This window comes from Chlorocebus sabaeus, chromosome 14 (assembly GCF_047675955.1).
Source record: "Chlorocebus sabaeus isolate Y175 chromosome 14, mChlSab1.0.hap1, whole genome shotgun sequence".
NCBI classification, from domain to species: Eukaryota; Metazoa; Chordata; class Mammalia; order Primates; family Cercopithecidae; genus Chlorocebus; species Chlorocebus sabaeus.
Genome location: NC_132917.1, coordinates 34,287,626 through 34,300,343, shown reverse-complemented (window position 1 = coordinate 34,300,343; position 12,718 = coordinate 34,287,626).

Sequence of the window (12,718 nt, the reverse complement as noted above, 5' to 3'; positions counted from 1 at the left end):
ACTGATAGCACAGAAATACAAAGGATTATTAGTGGCTACTCTGAGCAACTGTATTCCAAAAAATTAGAAAATCTAAAATAAATGAAAAAAAAATCCTAGATAAATACAACCTACCAACATTGAACCATGAACGGATCCAAAACCTAAACAGATCAATAACAAGTAACAAGATCTAAGCTATAATAAAAAGTCTCCCAGTAAAGAAAAGCCTGGGACCCAATGACTTCCCTACTGAATTCCACCAAACATTTAAAGAAGACCTACTACAAATCCTATTTAAACTATTCCAAAGAATAGAAGAGGGAATACTTCCAAACTCATTTTACAAGGCCAATATTACTCTGATACCAAACCCAGACAAAAACACATTAAAAAAAGAAAGCTACAGGTCAATACATTTAATGAATATTGATGCAATAATCCTCAACAAAACACTAGCAAACTGAATTCAACACTAAATTAGAAAGATCATTTATCATAACCAAGCAGGATTTGTCCCTGAGATGCAAGGATGGTTCAACATAAACATATTAAGCAATAAGATACATCATATCAACAGAATGATAGATAAAAACTATATGATCACTTCAATTAATGCTGAAAAAGCTTTGATAAAATTCAACATTCATTTATGATAAAAAATTCTCAAACGGTGTAGAAGGAACATACCTCAATAAAAGCCATATATGACAGACTCATACCCAGTATCATAGGGAAATTGAAAGACTTTCCTCTAAAATCTGGAGCATGACAAGGATGCCCACTTTCACCCATTATTCAACATAGTACTGAAAGTCCTAGCTACAGCAATCAGACAAGAAGTAAATAATATCCAAACTGGAAAGGAAGAAGTCAAATTACTCTTGTTTGCAGATGACATGACATATTTGAAAAAAATCTAAAGACTCTACAAGAAAAAAAAATTATAACTGATAAACCAATTCCATAAAGTTGCAGGATATAAAATCAACACACAAAAATCAGTAGTATTTTTATATGCCAACAATGAACAACCTGAAAGAGAAATAAACATGCAATCTCATTTACAATAGCCACAAATAAAATTAAATACCTAAATGGATAGAACTGGAGATTGTGATTTGATGTGAAATAAACCAGGGACAGAAAAACAAACATAGCATGTCCTTACTTATTTGTGGGTCTAAAAATCAAAACAATTGAACTCATGGAAATAGGTAATAGAAGGATGATTACCGGAGGCTGGGAAGGATAATGGGGTTGGGGGAGAAGTGGGGATGGTTAATGGGTACAAAAGAAAAAACAGAAAGGTGTATAAGACCTACTATTTGATAGCAAAATAGGGTGACCATAGTCAATAATAATTTATTTGTGCATTGTAAAACAACTAAAAGAGTAAAATTGGATTGTTTGTAAGACAAAGGATAAATGCTTGAGGGGATGGCTACCCCATTCTCCATGATGTGATTATTACATATTGCATCCTTGTATCAAAACATCTCATGTACACCATAAATATATGCACAGAAATAAAAAATACTATAAGGGATGTGTTTCTACCAGCATTTATGTAATGCAATAGAACACAATAAAATAGGATAGACTAAAACATATATTATCACGGTATATCACAATTTTTAATAGTAAATATTGTTTGGGAAATCTTTTATACTATTCACATTGTTTATATGTGTGTACATATGTGCACACATGCTTGTGTGTGCACCCATATGTGTGTGTGTGAATGTATGTTCTCTATAGTGTACATGCTCCTTGCAGTGATGTAGGATTAATTTCTTAATCTAGATCAATAGAACCAAAAAGGGAAGCAATTATTCTTCTAGATGCCATTGTCATTTCTAGGCTGCTTCATTTAAATCTTTGATTAAAATCCCTGCCAGGCATGGTAGCTCATGTGTGGGATCCCACAAATTTGGGGAGCCCAAGGCAGCAATGTCACTTGAGGCCAGGACTTCAAGACCAGACTGTGCAATATAGTGAGACCCCCATCTCTCAAAAAAAAAATTAATCCCCTCCTTTATCTCAGCCCATGTAATTTCCTACTATTGTTCTGAAACTTTGCCTATATTCATCAAGAACTAGAGTATGTCACCATCTCTGTTCACACTACAAATCCAGCCTTCATTCTGGGAACATCTAACAAACTGTTCCTTGGCATCTACACCTTCTATGATTTCACCCACCAGCATTATCCAGCCATTTCCAATGTCATATGCTTGTTATTTCAGAGAAGGTGAAAATACCTTTATCCTCTTAGGGCTCCTGGGCTGAGCCTGAGATTTTGACATAAAATAAATTAATAGGAGTAAAGCATAGCAATTTAATGTAAATTTTAGGTGACACAAGAGCCCTCATAAGAAAATGAATACCTGAAGAAGTAGAGATCCAAATGTTTCTTTCTTTCTTTTTTTTTTTTTTTTTTTTTTTTTTTTTTTTTGAGACCGAGTCTTGCTCTGTCACCAGGCTGGACTGCAGTGGTGCAATCTTGGCTCACTGCAACCTCTGCCTCCCGGGTTCAAGTGATTCTCCTGCCTCAGCCTCCCGAGTAGCTGGGACTGCAGGTGCCTGCCACCACGCCCGGCTAATTTTTGTATTTTTAGTAGAGATGGGGTTTCACCACGTTGGCCAGGATGTTCTCGATCTCTTGACCTTATTTTCCACCCGCCTCAGCCTCCCAAAGTTCTGGGATTACAGATGTCAGCCACTGTGCCTGGCCCAGTGTTTTTATGTTAGGTTGAACAAAGAGAAGCAACTGTGGTCAATCTCTCATATTTTGAGCTCTTGTTTTTCTCATTATACATACTGTGACACTATACTCTGATCCCTAGACTGCTTTGATTTCCTTTCTTCCTGAAGTCTCTTATTGTCCCTCAAAGTTCTCTTCCTTTTTTAGCCAGCCTAGACTTCACGGTCTTCACCTCCATTTACCTTTTGCCAGTACTGCATATACCCTCACCCTCCTGTCCTTCTGCCTCACTTTTCTGAAAATGCCTAAACACTCTTCCATTTCCACTGTGCCTGAACTGGTAAATGTTGCTAAACTAACTCACAAGATCATAACTTTGCTGACTGGAATCACTAAAATCATAGTGTATACCATCTGTGCAGTGACCTTAAAATTGAATTGTAATCCAGTCACTGATATAGACACCTCTACTCTTGGAACAATTTTGGTTGATTGGTAGCAGCTACCTGAATGTACTATACGTGGGGGAGGGTTGTGAAAGTACAGTTGGACTCAGCTGGAAAAATTGCTGTGATTGAATAATGATGTCTATCATGTGAGAAGAAAGACAATGGTGTCTTTTATCATATAATTCCCTTTTTACATTAACATTGACCCCAAAGTTGCATTTCAAACCTATAATCCTAGCTTTAAACCCATTCTGTTAAGATAAAGACTCTATTTTTTTAAGATAGAAAATGTCAGCTTGAGCTCTACCAATTTCTTACTTAGTGACTCAGTTTGTTTAAAACAGATACATATATTATCTGCTTAATGGGGAAAAGAGCTTCCCTACCACTACATCTGAAAATTGTATATCTGCCTCTGTCCTCAGCCCCATCTCCTCCTGCCTCTTAAGGAAAATTTCCTTTTGAAATAATCCCTAATGTGCTATATTTTTTATTTCATTGTCTTATTTTCTGCATCAGATAAACATGCTCACATTTACCGCATCCTCGTAAAATACTTCACTCACTTGTATTACCCTCATTACCATGATAACTTTCTCTTAAAAGTCTAGGAAAACTCCCACCACTTAATTGATACATCTCAGTTAATCATCAGTTTCACATTTGTCAGATTCAAGCAATATGTTCAGTTCTCATCCTTGGCAGAGCTCAGAAATATGACAAAGGGGGCCACGCATTGCTTTCCTGAGATGTGCTCCTTCCCAGACTTCTCCTATTCCATTGTCTTGCATGTTTTCTTCTCACATCTCTGGTCACTCACTTGCAACATATTTTCAGGATTTCCTTTGCTGCCTTTATACCATAAGTATTAGAATAATTAAGATTCCAATGGGTTCTATTCTCAGGCTTTCTTTTAAATGAAAATGGTAACTATAGATTTTTTTCAGCTATATTCCTGGAGTCCAAAATGTATATCCCCAGCCCATATATTTCTTTACCTCTGAGCTCTGATGCAGGAAAGGCAAGCCCCAAAACTGGAGCATAGCTCAAGAGGGTTCTTGACTTTACCCAGGAAAGAATTCAAGGGCTATCTGGCGGTGTTGAGTAGCAACTTTATTGAAGTAGCAGTCTACAGCAGCAGCAGAGGTACCACTCCTTGTGGATCAGGGGCTACCCCATAGTCAGTGTGCCCAGAGTAGCAGTTCAGCAGTCATATTTACACACACCTTTAATTATATGCAAATTAGGGGTGGTTTATGCAGAAATTTTTAGGAAAGGGGTGTTAACTTTCAGACTGTCTAGTCATTGCCATGAAAGGGGGCAGTAACTTCAAAGTGTTGTCATGGCAATGGTAAGCTGACATGGAACACAGATGGGTATGTCTTACGGGGAGATGCTTCTGCCCAGGACCTATTTTAGCTAGTACTCAATTTGGGCTGGTGCCCAAGCCACGCCAGTGGAGTCCGGTCCTGCCTCCTATCTCAGCTCTAGACTCACGAACACAATAGCATACTAAATAGTTATTCATTTGAATAGTATGGAATTTCTGTTAGGTGACTCGTGAGCCAAACATGTCTATTTAATTTGGTTCAATCCAAAACTTCTTAAGTGCTATCTCCTCTGAAACTCATCTTTAACCTCCTCCATCAGACTTGGACTGCTCTTAACAAATTTTCCTCCTGGAGTTTTTACCTTGTTCTACTTTAACAATCGTAATATTTTAATGTACTTATTTCATTGTTTCTTAACCCCCTAGTGCAATAGCTCTATGAATAATAAGTGCTTGAAATCTCTCTTGGCATATACTGGATAATTAATGAATATAAGTTAAAGAACAAATGAATTATTCTAAAACATAAAGTAGATAAAAACTAATCAGGCTGGAATATTACTTCTTATTTTCTGTCATCTTTCGATATTACATCATCTGCCCTGAGCCAAGCGCCTATTTTTTCCAAGTTCTAGGTGTGAATAATTTTATATAGTATTGTATTGTTAGTGATTTATGAGATTTTAAGTTTTTCATTGGAGGGTGTAAGAAGCATAATTATGGATTTATTTTCCAATAAAGAACAGACAAAAGGACAAAACATATAGAGCACTACTTATGGGTACTTAGAAACTCTTATTTTTCTTTTTCTTTGTTTTTTTTTTAAGCTGGGATTACAAGCATGTGCCACCATACCCAGCTAATTTTTGTATTTTTAGTGGAGACAGGGTTGCGCCATGTTGGCCAGGCTGGCCTTGAACTTCTGGCCTCAGGTGATCTGCCTGCCTCAGCCTCCCTAAGTGCTGGGATTACAGGCGTGAGGCACAGCACTCGGCGAGACATTATTTCTAAAGATACTTCGAGCGTAAAGGGAGATAATTTGATATTTAATCACATAGTACATGTAGACACATTATGTGATGCTTTTTTGCTTTTTTTTTTTTGAGACTGAGTCTCACTCTATTGCCGAGGCTGGAGGGCAGTGGCGCAACCTTAGCTTGCTGCAACCTTCGCTTCCTGAGTTCAAGTGATTATCATGCCTCAGACTCCCGAGTAGCTGGGATTACAGACACTCGCCACCACACCTGGCTGAGTTTTGTATTTTTAGTAGAGACGGGGTTTCACCACGTTGTCCAGGCTGGTCTCCAACTCCTGACCTCAAGTGATCCACCCGCCTTGGCCTCCCAAAGTGCTGGGATTACAGGCGTGAGCCACGGCATGCGGCCCATGTAATAAATATTAACAATGATAATGTACGATTATGAAAGTGGGTAGAAATTTGTATCATGGAAAGGTATTTAGGTATATATTTTTTGCTTTTAAAATGGGTATTTCAGTGCAAAACTCTGACAGAAATAGGCAAATCAGTGACTAGTTCACAACTCCCTAGATTTAAAAGAGCTCTCTGCTCCAAATACAGGTCAACCTCAGGACTCAGCATTGCCTTAATGAAGGCAGCCTGTCTGTGGTGTGCAATTTGAGATGTCTGGGTGCTACAAAACTTTGGATGAAAGCAGAAGTGATTCTTTCTGAAAAAACAATGTAGTTTGCTCATATGTATCACAAAAACATGATGTTATTACTTGTGTTTCCACAGTGATTTGTTGGTTTTCCAATGCAAGAGTGATCCCTGCCTCGTGCTTACCAAAAAGAGATAAGAGAAATAAAGATGACTTCTGCTTTGTAGACAAACAGTATCGATTGTTCAATAATCTAGTAAAGATGAGTAAGTATTAGATGGAAATCATAATAACTCTATGATAATATCTGGGAACAAAAATCAATAAAAAGGGAATGGTTTTATAAGAGACATACAACATTATTATTCTAATACCTCAGGTCATAAAGCTGAGATATTTGAGTGTGACATGACATATTAGCTAAAATGACTAGGAAACTATGGCAGCCAAAATGATCACAAATCATTTCTGATAGAGAATTTCTCATCCTCTCCTTGTCCCTTCCCACTCACACACAATAATTAGCTCCAGCTACATTTCCTCCTCTCCATTCTTCCATTTGTTACAATTCCTGAACTTTGTTTTCAACTCAGGGCTTTCAAGCTTTCTGTTCTTCTGCCTGGAACACTCTTCAACCAGGTCTTTCAATAACCCATTCTTCCTTATCAAGTCAAGTTTCTGCTCAAAACCCATTTCCTGTGAGAGAAGCAGTTGTTAAACCACTATGTCTAAAAAAAAAAAAAAAAAAAAAATTCTACAGTTTACCCTGTGCCAGTCAACATGGAGTCTCTGTTACCTTTTCTGCACCTGTTTCAAAGCCTGTACTCTTCTCTGTAATTGTTTCTATGTTTATTTTCTATCTCCTGCCTCAGTAGAACATGAGTTCTATTATCTATCATGTTTTTTACTGTCTTCCTCAGATTCTAGAACTCCATGTGAAATATAGTTAATGCAAAATAAATATCTGTTAAATGGACAGATGAACATCTTTTAATACCTATTTTTATTCTAGAATATGTGCCTGTCATTTTCCCCATCTGTTGCAAACTTCTTGATGGTCAGGCTAGGACAATGTCCCCTCCCGTTGTCCCACTTCCCCACAGAAAGCTGGGCAATGCGGCTCACTCCTTTCGATTCTTTCCATTTTTGATTCCTTGAACATGTATTGACTCTCTTCTTTCTTTCTTTCTTTTTTTTTTTTTTTTTGATAAGGAGTCTCACTCTGTCCCTCAGGCTGGAGTGCAGTGGCACGATCTCAGCTCACTGCAAGCTCCGTCTCCCACGTTCGCGCCATTCTCCTGCCTCAGCCCCCCGAGTAGCTAGGACTACAGGCTCCCGCCACCACGCCCCAATAATCTTTTTTTGTATTTTTATTAGAGACGGGATTTCACCGTGTTAGCCAGGATGGTCTCGATCTCCTGACCCCATGATCCGCCCGCCTCGCCCTCCCAAAGTGCTGAGATTACAGGCGTGAGTCACTGTGCCTGGCCGTATTAGGTTTTTGTGGGGGAAGAGCCTTGCTATTTAGAAGTGTCTGTTGTTTCTGTTTGTTTGTAAATCAGTCACAAACCTGATTCTATCGGTATAATAAGACAGATGTAAAATATTATTTTTTTGTTTCTACTTCCTATGTGCCCTTTAAGGAACAAGGTTACTATATAAAAGTAATCTTCCCAAGAACATAAAACAGGCTATATTAGGAAAAGATTCTTTGCTCTTTATCTGGGTATAACAACCAGGAGAAAGAAGAAGAAAAGCAAGTAAGCGTTTTTCAGCCTTTGGGATGGCATGGTATTCAATCGATCGGTTCTTATATTTTACTTACTGCTTCATTAACTATAGTAGACAAATTATCGTGGATTCAAAGCTAAAGACAAACAATACCTTTTATTCCATAAGGGAAAATCTAGTTATACTTTAAAGCATCTATGTGAGTAATACTGTTATGAAATGTAGAAGAGAATTATTAAATTACCTCAATAAAGTGTTAGTAATAGACAGATGACTTTTTAGGTCAGTAAAAATTTTTCACCATTTTTCTGGAGAATAATTATTTATTCGTTAGGTACCTTTGGTAACTATTAAAGTATTATTTTCTATTTCAATTTTATATTTGCTATATTCTCCATTCCAGTCTCATATAAAACGACTTTTAAAACAAAAATTTGTCATCTACTGCTTGAGAGTATTGATGGGTTCAAGATTAAAACTTAGAGGCTACCTATGTATACCTGGGAACTCAACAGCTAAATTATGGCTTGCTAGAAAACTTGTTAGCATTTTAAACAATTTTCCCAAGTATAAATTCAGAGAAAATCAATTTACTTTCTCTTTTTCAATCTAAGGCTCAGGTTATAATTTTGCAGTACCCAGTATCTCTCTGAAGCCTATGGTATATTATTCCACTTCTTTTCTAACTATGCATTTCATACCTATCCTTTGGAGTTGATCTTGAAAGAAAATTAATGGGCTCCTTATTCAGTATTGCAATGTTTCAGGTAGCAAACGCATGACAGCTACTTAACCAACCCCTGAGTAGCCAACCGGTGAGTATGGCATTAATGATTTTGGAGAAAGTTAACTAAGTGCATCTATCACTTTGTCATGTGTGGTAAAAGAATGCATCAATCAAAGGTTAAGAGGGAACTGTCTTCCTCAGTCTGTGAGTATTACTGAAACCTGTTACAAAAATCAATAGAACAGGTATGGTAAGCTGCATTTATGTTGATTAAATAAAACAAATGGAAAAATAAAAGGTAGGAGGCTGGCAATATAGCTCCTAGAATAAAGCAGAGGTCAGTTTCCTGATATAGGAACCATCCTTATGAGCTTGACATTCCTGAGAGGTATTTCCAATGTCAGTGTCTTATCAAGGTGAACTAGTAACCTTTTTTCACAGGGCTATTTAACTGGATACCAGGAGAAGCAATTTGCTGATCCACTCATGGATGTTTTACCCCATTATTTAATTCCACTCTATGTGGAATTTACTTGGAAGATTCTCAATGCACTTGCATTCAAACATAAAGACCTAATGACTCTCGTTGCAGCAGTAGTCCTCTTGTATTGTTATTTTCTTACCTTCAGATGTCCTCCATTTCTGCACTTTCTGCCATCTGGAATTTCATTTGCAAAGGCAGATGAGGGGAAAAGAATGTAATAAGAGACAAGGAAAAAAATAAGCCCTTGCTGAATGATTGATATGAATGCAGGAATTGATGGAATAAATAAGAAAAATAAAAAGATCCAGGACTACTCTCAGTCTCTGAGGCAGGCATGAAAATTGTAAAAGTAAGGGAAGACTATAATTTTGGAATATAGCTGTGAGTTAATAAAAGCTAATGATAGAGAAAATAAGTTACCTTTCTTCACAGAAGGATAAAATGATGATTCAGTTACAAGAGAACAAGAATTGAGGCCCACCTTCAAATAATTACCAAATAAATACAAAAATTCCAGGCCGGGCATGGTGGCTCATGCCTGTAATCCCAGCACTTTGGGAGGCTGAGGCGGGTGCATCACCTGAGGTCAGGAGTGTAAGACCAGCCTGGCCCATATGAGGAAACCCCGTCTTTACTAAAAATAAAAAAAACAAAATTGCAAGGCATGGTGGCGCACACCTGTAATCCCAGCTACTTGGGTGGCTGAGGCATGAGAATCAATTGAACCTGCGAGGCAGAGGTTACAGTGAGCCAAGATAGTACCACTGCATTCCAGTCTGGGCACCAGAGCAAAACTGTCTTTAAAATATATATATATATCTCTCTCTCTCTCTCTGAGAAAAAGTGGTAGGCATACCCTCACACACACCTAATAAAGTGCGTATCAATACAACATTTCTGGAAAACAATTTTGTAAGATTTATAAAAAGCCTTAAAATTCTTAATATCCTTTGACTCAATAATTCTCATTCAAGAAATCTATCTGAAGTAAATATAGGGAAATTAAGGAAGAGAACAGGAAACACAATCAGTGTTATTTATAATCATCAAAATGTTGAAACAACTTAAATTTGCAACAGTAGAGAAATGTTTTGATGAATTATGGTACATCCATTCAAATGTATTTTGGAGAATAAGGCGTAGAAAATGATTCATTATAAAATGTTAGGTTAATAAAATAAGCACTGCACAAAATTCCGTGTATATTATAATTACCATTTATATATGTGTGTGTATGTCTGTATATTTCCTTAGTTATATTTATGAGATAGAAGTCTCTTGGTTTTCATTTGTTAAAGGAATTCTGAAAAATAATTTCATTACTGACTGAAATGGCAATTATTAGAGAGATACTGTGATGCTGTGAAAAAGAGCTTTGGAACTTCAACAAACTGAATTTAATTTGTTTCACTTCATGGCAGAAATACTTAGGGCTTATTGGATTTTCTGCGTGTGTTCCCTCCTTTTTGGTTAGCTGGGAGCCCTAGTGGTAGCTATGGGTCCAGTTCAAAGGAGTAGGAAAGGCACTGATTTCACATCAAAAAGGTAAGCACCTGTGTGTGTCTCTGCCATCTTCCTCTTTCTCTGCCAACGTGCCCTTCGAGGCTGTGTGTTCCAGGTAGAATCATCATAAGATGGGAGGGTAGTCCAAAATACACTGGGGTGGGACATAAGTGAGAAATAAACTTGCTGTTTTAAGCCAGCAAGATTTCGGGGATTTCCTATGCCTACAGCATATCCTACCCTATCCTGATTAGTACAGCGCACAGTCCTCAACAGCTCTGTGAACTTGAGACAGTTATTTAATTTTTCTAAACCTCTATTCCCACACTTGTATATCGAGGCATGAGGCTGCTGACATATCTCATAGGACTGCTTTGAGAAATTAGTTAAAAAAAAACATAGAAAATGATTGTATAATAGTTTTGGTGGAGTGTAAATTTCCTTCAGGCAAAATAATCAAATCTCATTTTTCTTACCTATTTCTTACAGTATTTTACTCCTTCAAACACATGACCCTTTAGAATAGAGAACAATCACTATATGTTCAATAATCTGTTAAAGATTTGGTCAGAATATTTTATAAATATGAAAAATAAATCCTCAGATTTGGGAGCAGGTTAATGTGAGGAAAAAAAGAAAAGGAAGACAGAGAGGTAAAGATAGAAATAAAACCTGTGTGATCTCTAAAAGTAGAGTTTCGTCAGCCACGTAATAAAATAAAAAATAAAATCTCACATTGTTTCAAGATTCGCTTAAAGATAACCATTATATATTTTAAATGAGTTAGAACCATGGCTTTTTATTTGTCAGAATTATTAAATAAATCAACTCATAACATGCTATGCATAGAAAATAACATAGAAAGCTTTTAAAAAATTTGCAAGAAAAAAATTTATGTGGAGGGTAGGGTAGTAGCAGTGGGAATTAGCAAATTTACAGAAAACAAGAGAAGAAGAATTATATGGTTTACAAAAAAGAAAACTAACAACAACCACCACTGTAGCCACAGAAGTCATTACCACACTCTTGCACACTGGCCCAAATCGTTTTAATAGTAGGCTTTTCTCTGGGGGTATAAGCTTCATTAACAGAAACTACGATATAACTTTGAAACTATCTGTATTACCTTCAGTAAGTTATTTTCTTCCCCTGAACCCCACTACATAAAGCAGCAAACCCCTGGTTGGTTAGGCAAGCAGTAAAATTTTGGAAATGTAATAAATGCATCTGTAAGACTTCCAAGATTCCAACAATAATCCCAAAGGGAAAATATACTGATCCAATCATTTTGGTACTGCATCACAAGGCACTGAATAGAAAAGTCAATAAAAGCATCCGAGCACAGAGAAGCAAGCTGTAGTCAATATCAGATTTTGAAGCAGACTGTCAGATAAAAAATCAGCTAGATTTACTGAAATTTACTTCCTAATATCTGGAGTTTAGATTGCATGGAATTCAGAGCATACATCCAATCTTATTTAAATTTCTTTTTACTTTATCCTTTCTTTAACCTTCTTCATCCACTATAATAAGCTATTGGTATTTTAGCCATTTCAAGAAAAGTAATCTAGTTTGAGTTATAATTGGTCACTTCATAACATATCAAAAACTTATTATAGAAATGAAATTCAGTATCACCCAATTCATACAATGACATCTAGTCAGTCAAATAAAACCACTTATTTGACAGGGGAAAAAAAAAGAAAGAATAACCACAAGTTACTTATTGTGTTTGCTGTTGACTTTATATTCCTTCACAATTCTCATGTGAAAATTACGAAGCTTCTCAATATATATCCATAAATATTGGCTAGTTAAGCCCTGTTACGTATAGAAACTACTGCTATCTGAATTAGAGAGCCCAGCCCTTCCACCAGCACAGGACAGTGATAGGTCACAGCCATTGGAAGAAGACAGGCCTTTATATTGAAGCTTTGCTTTGATCCCTTAAGCAAGTCCCTTAGCACTTGTGAAATGGGCATGACTTTGCCTTTGACTCCTGTGTGGCACAGCTCATGAGACACAGTTAATACAAATAACCTAGACTAATTATTATCAAGAGATGTGAAACCTTTTCTCTTAGTCATTTTCCTCTCAATGTAGAATGTTATTTCTATAGAGGGTAACTTTTCCTACCCCTCACATTTCCATGTTACTTCAGATCATCAATTTGTAAATTAGAGATTAAT